The sequence below is a fragment of the Telopea speciosissima genome, chromosome 2 (assembly GCF_018873765.1).
Source record: "Telopea speciosissima isolate NSW1024214 ecotype Mountain lineage chromosome 2, Tspe_v1, whole genome shotgun sequence".
Taxonomy (NCBI): Eukaryota; Viridiplantae; Streptophyta; class Magnoliopsida; order Proteales; family Proteaceae; genus Telopea; species Telopea speciosissima.
The window spans coordinates 48,363,059-48,374,419 of record NC_057917.1 but is presented as its reverse complement, the minus strand read 5'-3'; the positions used below and the strand labels follow the sequence as shown (position 1 = coordinate 48,374,419).

The window sequence follows — 11,361 nt, the reverse complement described above, 5'->3', positions numbered from 1 at the left end:
AAAAGAAAAAAAAAGAGGGAGGCAGTTTCCTGTACGAGGTGTGACATACGTCAGGAGTTTCAGATGTCTTTCTCTTTTCTCGAGAGAGTGCTGGCGTAGACCACACCCTGTGAGAAATCTAGAGATCTTTTTTCCAAATAAAAAAGTACAGAAAAAAAAAAAAACCACAGATCAAATCATCAAATTTGTCTTTTCTTGCCTCTCTTTTTTTTGTTTTTTTGGCAAGGTTGCTTCTCTCTCTCCCTCTTTATATTGGTTCTTAAAACGGGGACTCCAGGAAAATATCTCTCTCTGCTTCAACCTGGTTAATTTTTGTTTGGTTTCATGGAGATATGAAGATCTTTGAATAGCTGAGGTGTTCTAACGTATGTAGCTTCGTCTCAGTGAATGAATATATTCTTCTTCTTTTGCATTTTCGTTTTGTTCTGTTTTTGGACATTTTGGTTTTGCAGTAGATTGGAATTATTTTGATGTTTTTCGGATTCATTCCTTGTTTCGGCTTCATTCATTGTCTCTGTGTTAGAGTTTGGTGTTCGGATTTCTTTGTGGATCTTCCGTGTTGTTCTCTGACTTCATTGACTGATCTAATTCTCTTCTCAGCAGTGAAGAAAAAAAGGAAACAAGATGGCGGCAAAGACGGGATCTATTAAGCATATTTTTGCAGAGAAGAGCAGGGGGAGACAGCTTCTTCATAAGGGTTATTCACTTATTGGGTCAGACTCTGATGACGAAGAAAGTAGATGCGAGTTTTTCCGTCGGCCGGGAGATGCAATTATCAATTCATGGAAAGCTTTGCAAGAAATGTTTGTTAAAGCATGGCATTCGGTCTTTCGGATCCCTGGAAGGCCATATTCGCAGCTAAGATTGGTCTAGCATTGGTGCTAATATCTGTGCTTGTATTCTTGAAAGAAGAACCCTTCAAGGATCTCATTCGTTATTCCGTTTGGGCTCTTCTCACTGTTGTCGTTGTCTTCGAGTTTAGCATAGGTAACTGTTGGTCAATTGGGTCAGTTGAGGTTTTCTGGAGTGGTGTTGTCATTGTTGGCAACCTTATTATCTATATTAGTGATGTAGCAGTAGCTATTGGTGGTTTGGAAGAGCTGAAATGGTAAAACAGTCACCTACACAGCTATAAGGGTATTTTGATCATTTGACAGGGTTACAAGGGTACCTGTACTTGAAGAACACCATTTAACAGCATATTAAGTCCTTATATAGTGTTTGGCAAAGGGGCAAAGCAGCAGGTGAAGGTTTTATATTGTTAAAGTTGTGATTTCATAGGTTTATGCAATGACAGTGATTTTAAGGTCATTTTTGGAAGGTTTAATGGCATTTCTGGGTGAAGTGGTCTTCATGAGAAATGAAGTTCGTCGAGTCACGGTTCCAACGCAACTGGTCTCGCATCATTTCAGTTCGGAAGAGAAAGTTATAGTTGTTTCCGTGTTGACGCGCAAAAATAGAACAAATCTGACATAGGTATACTTAGCCAATTTTTTGGACATTTTTTTTATGTGCTACTGTCAACAGAGGTGTCCCATTGTTTTATAAAATTATAGTCATGGTGGCCATTGGATGTTGTTCATCACGAGCTCTCTGATTGGCTTGCCCTTGATGATGCACGGTGCTATGCGATACATCATAACATTATTCCTTAAGAGAGTAGTACGGTTGTTGAAGTTTGAATTTTGTTTTGGGTAAGTGTTGTACAGCTGTCACAATTTTTGGAAAGTAATTTCTCGGCAAATCTTGAAACCCAAGTCGTGCCTTGCCGATTGTCACGAATATTTTTGGATATTACAAATTCGTCCTCCACTTGCCATTTTTGTATCTTTCAACTTTGGAAGGCAATATTTCTCTCATTCGGAGTCCAAATCAGTCGCCGTTTTTTTTGAAAGTGCATATTTTTTCAAGGAGAATACACTTGAAACGTGAGGAACAGCAGAAAAATTATAAAAACGTCAAAAACGAAGAAAAACCTTGCTTGAACAATCGAAGATGCTGCTTTGAACATTGGAGATCATGCACGACATCAGGCAGGCTTCGAGCAGTGGGTTAGTCACGGGATTACTCAGGGAGAGGTAATCTTTTGTTTCACAAGTCCTATTTGATATTTAGGGTTTGATTCATGTTGAAAGAATCCTAATTTTTGTTTATGTTATTAGGAGGGACTTGTAATTGCATTTTTATATTCATATTGTAATTCCATTCAAGTTGGAGCTTGATTGGATTGGCGTTGTAGCCCTAAATTTCGTTGTTGCGAAGTCAGAAGCAGGTGTTGTAGGACTTGGGCTATTGTAGTAGTCGAATTCGAGTTGAGTATTTGAGGAAATACGAAACACTTACGGGTATTCCTCTGTGGATATAGGCAGCTTGGCCGAACCACGTATATTTGGTGTACTGTGTGCTTGTTATTTTGTTTTCGTATTCTTGGAGTGTGTTTGCTGCAGAGTGGTGGTACATTGTCTGGTAGACCTGGCCACACAGTGGTTATGAGATGGACTTGCATGTGTGATTGGTAATTACGGGATTGCCGCGGCCAATCTTTGTGTGTGATTGTTATTGCTACGGGATTGAGTTTGGAAGAATTTTTTAAGGCACTGATTCACCCCCCCTCTCAGTGCACCTGGGATTATCAGTAACAGCAATTAATCCTTGATTTGTTTCTTGTTTGAATTTCTTTCACAGATTGACAAAGAAAATGGCTACTTTGAAAAGTTTTTATATGAATTACTTAGACTGTCATCAAGACAATTTAGTGTGTATTTTCATCTGCAGGAGCAACCCTTAGTAAAGGGTTGAATCGTGGGTTGGGGACATTGGCTGCTGGAGGACTTGCTCTGGGCATGGCAGAGCTGTGTACACTAACTGGAGAGTGGGAAGAGGTTTTCATTGTTATGAGTATTTTTGTAGTAGGTATGAATCGTATAATAATGAGAAAAAAACCATATACTATACATGTTCAGTACTTTATTTACATTTTATTTTCTTTCCCACTCATAACATGTGCTTTTGTTTTCCTTTTGTACCTTGTGGCTGTGGCATCTATTGTGTTGATTAGGATTTATTGCATCCTTTGCGAAACTGTACCCCACGATGAAGCCATATGAATATGGATTTCGGGTGTTCTTGTTGACATATTGTTTCATAATGGTATCTGGGTATAGGACGAAGCAATTTATCGAGACAGCAGTAAGTCGCTTCCTGCTCATTGCCCTTGGTGCCTCTGTTTGTTTGTTTGTAAACATATGCATTTACCCTATTTGGGCAGGAGAAGATCTGCACGACTTGGTGGTAAAAAATTTCATGGGTGTAGCTACTTCCTTGGAAGGTTGGATTATGTTTCATATCTGTTTTTTTTGTCTTTTCTTTTTGGAGAGATGCTGGAGTAGAAAGATTTGTCTTGTTTTTTATTATATTATTATTATTATTATTTTTTTTTTTGGCTCAGGTTATTTTAGATTTGTGAATTATTCCTTGGAGCTTTTCTGTAGGTATTGTTAGTGCGTACCTGCAATGTGTTGAATATGATAGGGTTCCTTCAAAAATTCTTACCTACCAAGCGTTGGATGATCCAATGTACAGTGGCTACAGGTCAGCTGTAGAATCTACCAGCCAAGAGGAAAGTCTGGTATGTTTTTGTTGCAACTGCTGCTATCTATGCATTTCATCAGATAAGTTACCCCCCCCCCCCTCTCCCCTTCCCAACTAGCATTTCATTGGACTGAAAGGAAGTAAGTTATCGTTTTAACTTATTCTTGATTTTGCAGATAAGTTTTGCCATCTGGGAGCCGCCACATGGTCCATATAAAATGTTCAATTATCCCTAGAAGAACTATGTCAAATTAAGCGGTGCATTGAGATATTGTGCATTCATGGTCATGGCTTTGCATGGATGTATACTTTCAGAAATACAGGTGAGTATGCCTTCTCATCTGTATAGCTATTCAAATAGACCATATATTTTCGTCATGTCTTATACCTTAGGGCTACTTTTTGTTTGTGTTAAATGATGTATATCCTTCTTGGGAAGTTTGTCATAAATGTCTCTTGCCGGAACATGTCTTTGTTGTACAACTCATTAGAGACAGTTGACTTTTAATAGTAATAAGCCAAGTTGTTGGCTCAATCACCTGGGAATTAATTTCTGTAACTGCAGATTTTTGGTACTTCTTTCAATACTTGGACAGGCTTTAAAATGTATTTTGACCTAAGGTGTAATTTTTCTTCACACACTGTTCGAGCATAACTGTTCCATCAGACTAGAGGTTTGTATTTATGAAGTTATTCATCATATAATTGCAGATATTTTCTATTCTTTATTCCTAGTTGGTCATATGACTAAATGGCATTACCTACTATGAAGTTATTCCTTTTTTAAGTTGACAGTGTTTTCTGCTGCTTACCTACTTAGAGAAGTGGATATAATTGCTTTCTGCAAATGTTAAGTGCAAAGGTGACATCTTTGCTAGAAGAGTTCAATATTTTCTGTACGCTTGATCAGGTTTGTTGTATTGCAAGTGTTTTAAGGGGTTCTGTCCATATACAAGTGCATCCTTTCCTCCTTACTCCCATATTTTAATAAGTTTTGTTCTTCTACCCCAATATAGATTTTGCTTCTTTGAATTTTTATCCAAGGACTAATCTTAAAGAATTCGTATCCCTGAGAATTCTTAATGTTCCATAGTTCAGATCGAAAGTTTGAAGAGCCAAACAATCAGATCTACAAAATTTTGTTGATCTTTTGTGTTGGCGGCATATATCATATGGATATATTAACAACTTGACAACATGTGCAGCCATGAAGTTGAAGGATTATTAAATGTCTTTAGGTTCAGTAATCCATTATGATACATGCTCATTGCTTAACACATTATTTATTCGAGTGAAGGAACTCATGATAAATAATCATGTCCTAAGGCATTTAACAGAATACATCTGATGCATTTTATTAGTTCAGAAATGTATTTTTCTTGACTTCACCCTCTTTCCTTACTGGAGTTATCATACCTTGTTATGTCAAAATTTATGTATACAGGCACCCTCAGAAAAAAGAATAGTCTTTCATAATGAGTTGTTGAAAGTAGGTACCGAAGCTGCTAAATTGTTACGTGAACTTGGCAACAAAGTCAAAAAAATGGAGAAGTTGAGCCCTGGAGACATACTTTCAGATGTGCATGAAGCAGCAGAGGAATTGCAGAAGAAGATAGATCAAAAATCATATCTTCTCGTGGACTCCGAGAGCTGGGAAATCGGAAAACGACCAACAAAAGACATGGAAATTGCTGAGGATGCTCTCAATAATCTAAATGATGAGAGAAGGTTCCTGGGGATCAAGTCCCTCAGTGAAGTTGTGCTGGATATTAGGTCAATCACACGGTCAAAAACCTTGGATATTCGAAATAGTAGACCAGTTGTGAACTCCTCCCTGCCATCAGGTCCCTCAGACAACATGTTCAAATCATTTCCTTCACGTCTCTCAATGAATCCTCACATTGTTCTTGAAGAAGAATAAAAAACATATGAAAGTGCAAGAGCTTTGTCTTTGGCAACATTTGCTTCACTCTTGATCGAATTTGTTGCAAGACTTCAAAATCTTGTTGATTCATATGAAGAACTTTGTGAGAAAGCAAAATTTAAGGAACCTGTTGAGGAATCTGCCGCAACAGAGGTGGTTGGGTTTTGGACAAAATTGTCTAGACGATTCTGGTTCAGGAATTGAGATTTGGACAATTATTGATTCAAGATCATTAACTGAATGCCATAATGAAGCCCAGACAGATTATAAGGCTAATCCAGCCCATGCTACTATGATTTATGAAAAGGGCTATAGTTGAATGAAAAGGAAGTCACACTGAGTTAGTCATTGTTTTGAAATGCAATTCTAACTGATTTGTTACAGCTGGTGTTACTCACAAGAACAAGGACCTCTCCAGTTATATTTGCTTCGGAGAACTTTTAGACAAACACTGATGCAACTGAGGGAATAAAAATTTTGCCATCAAAGAAACTAACAAGATAGATATGCTAGTGAAATTTGCCTTCAAGTGCAGATCTGGATGAACAGAACAAATGTGATCAAATGGTTGATGAGATTTTCACAGTTAAGACTTGGTGGGTCCAGCAAACAGGACAAAAGTTGAGATTAAATCTTTTCCCTCCTTTTCATTATTGTATAAATGAAATCAGGTCATATTGAACAGGCAGCAAACCATATTAAATTGCATTAATGTATCACTCACTATTTCTCAAAATTTTGGTTGTACTGATTTTTGATTGCAGAGGTGAATACCTAACTTTTGAACTCATTAAAGCTACAAGGCAGATTAGAAGGTGATGATTGGAACCCTAAAATTTGACATGTGGCCAATCAAGAGATTCCTCCATAAATGCAACAATTAGAATTAATCACATCAGCCCTCCTTATAGTCAAAAGGAAGCAACATACAGGGATAACACAAGGTTGAGTGATATAGAGGATCTTAATGCCTATTCTGACATATTTGATCTCTGTATGACTATTTAATTGTTTATTTTATAATTAAATAAATATCTTTTTGCCACTATTAATAATTGCAATTTTTATCCACCAAATTCTAATTTCATTAATATTAATCATATTTCAAATAGTAGATAAGGTATAAAACTATAAAATTAAGAATAAGAATACCGCAAAAAGGAAGATAACGCATTGAAATTCTTGAACATTTCAGATTATTCCAATTGAAGATTCTGTTTGAATAAGATTGTTAAAAAAATTTAAATGAATAAAATTTCAAAATGTTTTATCCTAGGTGCCTAGAGTTTGTCTTTTTTAAAACCTTGGGAAGGGTTTGCATTTTCATCCAAAAAAATTAAATGAATAAAATTTCAAAATGTTTTATCCCAGGGGCCTAGAGTTTATCTTTTTTAAAACCTTGGGAAGGGTTTGCATTTTATTCCTCAATGCTCCATGAAAAACCAAGGCTCTGTTTGGTTGCAAGGGTAATTAAAGAGAAGGGAAGGAAAATTTTTCAAATCTTAAAAAGAAACTTTTGTAATCATTACCCCATGTGATTATATAAAATACGTAAATTTCTTACCTTATCTAGTAAATATACATTTTACATATAATATTTATTTTACATTTTAAACCAAAGGGAAATGGATGCAAAGGAAAGTGAAATTTAATAACCAAATATGGAATGATTTGGAGTTAGATATATTTTCACATCGTGTCACATGGGGTAATGATTAAAAATGTTCCTTTTTTAAGTATGAAAATTTCACTTCCCTTCCCTTTAATTCCCCTTGCAACCAAACGGAGCCCAAGTGAAATGAAAGAAAATTGGAACTTTTTCCACTTTTCAGGGGGGAAAAGTGTGAAGTCGTACTAATTAGCACATTTGATTATCTTTTTTTAAGAAGTGTCCAATTTATGAGCCTACTTACCGAACCGTAAGATTTAGTTCATTAAATATATTTGAAGTAGATCCTAGCCCCATGCATGGGTTGACATACCATTGAAGAAAGAAGAACTAGACCAGCCAAGATCAGTCAACACGAGCTTAGCCAGTCCTTAACTTTGGGGCAGAATTGGACCAGCCAATTTGCCTTCATCAAGATAGTTTCTCAACAGCTCTTGAGCAGCTTCATCAAGCCATTCCCTCAGCAGCTCCTACCAGTATCTCAACAGTTTCTACTAGTTTCTCAATAGCTTCTAGAAGCTCCATATTTTACAGTATTGTTTTGACTACAGGTGTACCCTATACCTGTCTTTTGACCACAACTAGTCCTTGACCAGTCAATTACTGAGGTTTGTAATTTCTTAGTTAGCAAGTATCTACTTCTATTCTCTTGGCTAAGTCCTCACTATATATAGAGGCCTTATTGTAATCTTTTTAACAGAATTGAATGAATGAATGAAAGAAATGAAGTTTGCTTTTGCAAACCATTGTCTTGAGAAAGGTTGAGAGAGCAACTGAGAGAGTTGAGGGTGAGAGGCCCAGGACTGAGATAGTCGTCTATCCATATTCCCCTTCTATCCCTCCATCTTCTCTTCTATCTTCTGTATTTTATTTTAGGGAAAATTATGTTTACCACCCCTATTGTTTGAATGTATTACATCTATCACCCCCGAAATTAATCTATTTAAGAAACTCCCCTGTATTTTAGAAAAACCTTACAACCGTACCCCTACTATTAGATTAGAACAGTTAAGTGATGATGTCATCGACCAATTTCAATCTAAATGCCCACATTACCCTTAATAAAACCTCATTCTTTATTTACCCTCACTTGGAATAAGTAATATTATTTTTTTACCTCAAAACACCATCTTCTCAAATCTCAAAATGGGAAAAAAAAAAAAAAAAAACGAAAATCAGAGGAGAACCTTCATCGCCTCTCACTCCTCTGTAGGTCGACATTATAGGGAGTCCTCCACAAGCCGCTTCTCTGGTTTCCTGAAGTCCGGCTCTGGCAAGATCTTACCTAATGTAGCCACCCGTGGTGGCCATCGCAAGAGCCATAAGCCTTGGAAGGAACCTTTCAATGCAATCGCAGAAGAAGGTCTACTCGCCGATGACGGTACTGAAAAGAGCCTTTCCCGTCGATGTTACCTTCTTGCTTTTGTTCTTGGGTTCATCATTCTTTTCTCCCTCTTTTCCTTGATTTTGTGTGCTACCAGTCAACCTCAGAAACCCATTATCACCCTACAGGTAAGAAATTGATTTCCATTCTCAAACCCATCTTCAATTCCATTTATGTTTTACCTTTTCCCCTTCTTGAGCTCAACGAATCGATGAACATTTCTCTGAAATTGGTGGGCTGATCACTAATGTAGAATGGATCAATCCATTCCTTCTCCCTATTGTGCGAGTCTCTCAATGGGCTTTGTACACCGGCCATCCTCGAGGCAGAGACGATGATGTCATACTCGTCACCTTTGAATTGGTCTTTGCATGCATTTTTTTTTTTGCTCGATCACTAGCCGATCTTCACTTTTGAAAACAGAGATTCAGAAACGCAAAGACAGAAGACAATCACCAAACTCTCAGAGAGAGAGAGAGAGAGAGAGCATAGTAGACTTTAGAGTTTAGAAAAATGGAGATCTTCTTCTTTTCAATTCCTGTATTTCCGTTACCTCTCTCGTTTCTCTCTGTCCAGAAAGTCATGCAAAATGACACTCTTTTCCAATAGGTATAACTCTTGAGGCTTTGTTGACCAATGTCACTCTTTTCCAATAGGTATAACTCTTGAGGCTTTGTTGATCCCTTGTGGTTTATGTCTAAAAGGGAAAGAGAGAAGAAGAAACCTCCTTCGATTCTTGCCTGCCAAAGTCCCAGCAAAGGGGCCGACGATCGCAGCTTTAAGTTTGCTTTGGAATTAATAAATCGAATAAAAAATTAAGATTAATTGTGTTGTGTTATTATTACTAGATTTGGATGAAGAAAATGAAGTCGAGGAAGAAGAAGCAGAAGTTACTGTAGACATAACTACGGTCCAGGGATCAAACCATGGCTCCCTAGGAAAACCAATTTTAAACCAATTAGGGTATTGCACTCCCTGGGATATCCCATGGTGTCCCATGGGTGCCCCATTTAAATTTTAGGGCTTCCCATGGTCGCCCATGGGAACCCTGGTGCATCTCTGCTAGGGTTTCTCCTTCCCTCATGTGTCCCAAAAAATTTATCATCACAGTAGGGATGGAGAAACTCATCTCTAATCTATCACATGGCAAGAGGGATCCATCCCATACTCGAATGCGCAACGAAAAATAATCGATTCGAGTTTCTTTCGCATCCCATAAATATTAATAATTAAATAACTGAAGGAATAATAAAGATCTGCTAACCTGGTGTGCCTCAAGTGTTGCTCCTCCAATAGACAATGATTCTTCCTCTAGTGAGCGCTCCAAGTAAATAGATATGAACCTCCAATGGTGTTACCAAGGTTCTACACGCCAATCCCAGATGCTCTCAAATTCCTCAGCACAGATCTGGGTTTCTAAAACCCTAACTCTCAAACACAAATGAGAGAAGGAAGAAGAAGAAGAAGAAGAAGAGATCACAAGAGGGAGAGAGAGAGAGACCAAAACGTAGGAGAGAGAGTGTCTGCCCAAAACGTGGACAGCTCTTCTCTCTTCTACGTTTTTGGTCCCCTTTTTATAATATTTGAATTAATTAAATCCCAGTAGGATTTAATAAATTTCCAGTGAGAGTCTGACTTTCTCTCTCTTTGTTTGACAGTTCTGTTTAAACTCAAAGTGCTACACAGGTAAAGAAGCATAATCTAATAGGGAAAGTATTAATTAATTATTTTATTTAATATTTAATAGATAATTACAACTAGCACCATATCCATTAATTAAATAAAGTACTAATTAAAATAGCAAATTCCAAATAACTCCCTATATGATAACTATTTATCATATACAACCCCCCACCAATCAACACCATCCTTATGGAATCTAGGGCATGTACACATGTACTGCCAAACCCCAATCCATAGTACATGTCCATATAAGAGAGTCTGTGCATCTGATCAGGTCCCGCAAAATTCGATTAAATACTTTGTTCAAATTAATATATATAATGTATCAGTTTATGTAAAATAGATTTTTGCGAAACCATTTCCAAAACGGCACTAGATCCAAATTCCGATCCGACCATACACAGACAGTCTCAATCTTGGTGTTCCCCAATCGGGCAGTGGTGACCATGTTGGATAACTCCTTCACTCACAAAGTGTTCACGCATTCCCAGAACATCGGCTTTGACTCACTTGAGTCTCAGTCATTGATGAACCAAAGCATGCGATTACACTTTACAGTGATAGGGTTCCCTCAGGCATAGGGTGTCGGTGACACATGTCTATCCCTTCCTACATCTGGCAGTAATACATGAGGGAATCGACACGGTAGATTCTTCGCCAATGTACACATCAAACATGTGAGCATTCGCATTCATACCCTGACATCACATGTCTAGGCATACCCAATGTGACGACCATATGATAAGGGTGCCCAGCCCAAACCCTAGTCGTGACTACCATTTTAAGTAAAACTCAGGGACACATAATGCTTAAAAAATTTAGGGAAATTTATGAAACACCCCCTAAAAGTGGATCAAAACTCGGATCACCCCCTGAAATTTGAAAATACTCAGATCACCCCCTAGAATAGAGCCCAATACTCAGATTCAACCCTACCGTTAGTGGTCCACCGTTAAACGATGAAGTCAGCCATTTAAATAATTTTTAAAATCCTAAACTACCTTGTGCAATGTAAAGTTACAATATTACCCTTACTGAGAAAACCCCCCAAAGTCTAATGTTATCTTCTTCGTTCTTCACTCTCTTCCCAAAAAACCTGCAACTCCAAAA

The 11,361-nt window shown here is 37.5% G+C and overlaps 1 pseudogene; it reads left to right on the top strand.

Moving 5' to 3' along the window:
• The first annotated feature begins 589 nt into the window (after positions 1 to 589).
• LOC122649742 lies at positions 590 to 6,101 on the top strand (annotated as a pseudogene).
• Positions 6,102 to 11,361: the final 5,260 nt, after the last annotated feature.